The sequence below is a fragment of the Bombina bombina genome, chromosome 9, assembly GCF_027579735.1.
Source record: "Bombina bombina isolate aBomBom1 chromosome 9, aBomBom1.pri, whole genome shotgun sequence".
In the NCBI taxonomy this organism is placed as follows: domain Eukaryota; kingdom Metazoa; phylum Chordata; class Amphibia; order Anura; family Bombinatoridae; genus Bombina; species Bombina bombina.
This window is the reverse complement of record NC_069507.1, coordinates 93,173,233-93,173,471: the sequence shown is the minus strand read 5'-3', so window position 1 is coordinate 93,173,471 and position 239 is coordinate 93,173,233.

The window sequence follows — 239 nt, the reverse complement described above, 5'->3', positions numbered from 1 at the left end:
GCTTTCGGCTGTGTAAAAAAAATATATACACTTAATATTTATAATATATCTAAGTGTGAAGCTGATATAAGAGTTAAAGCTTGTCAGACGAATAATATATATTTTTTTGTAGCTATAAAAGGCGCGATTTTGTTTTAGCGAGCAGCAAGGACCTGCTTGTATATGTATAATATAAAGAACATTTCCTGCAGAGATTCAGGGGCGCTCTTCTTTCTAATTCTCTTTAGCAGATCGCTTTT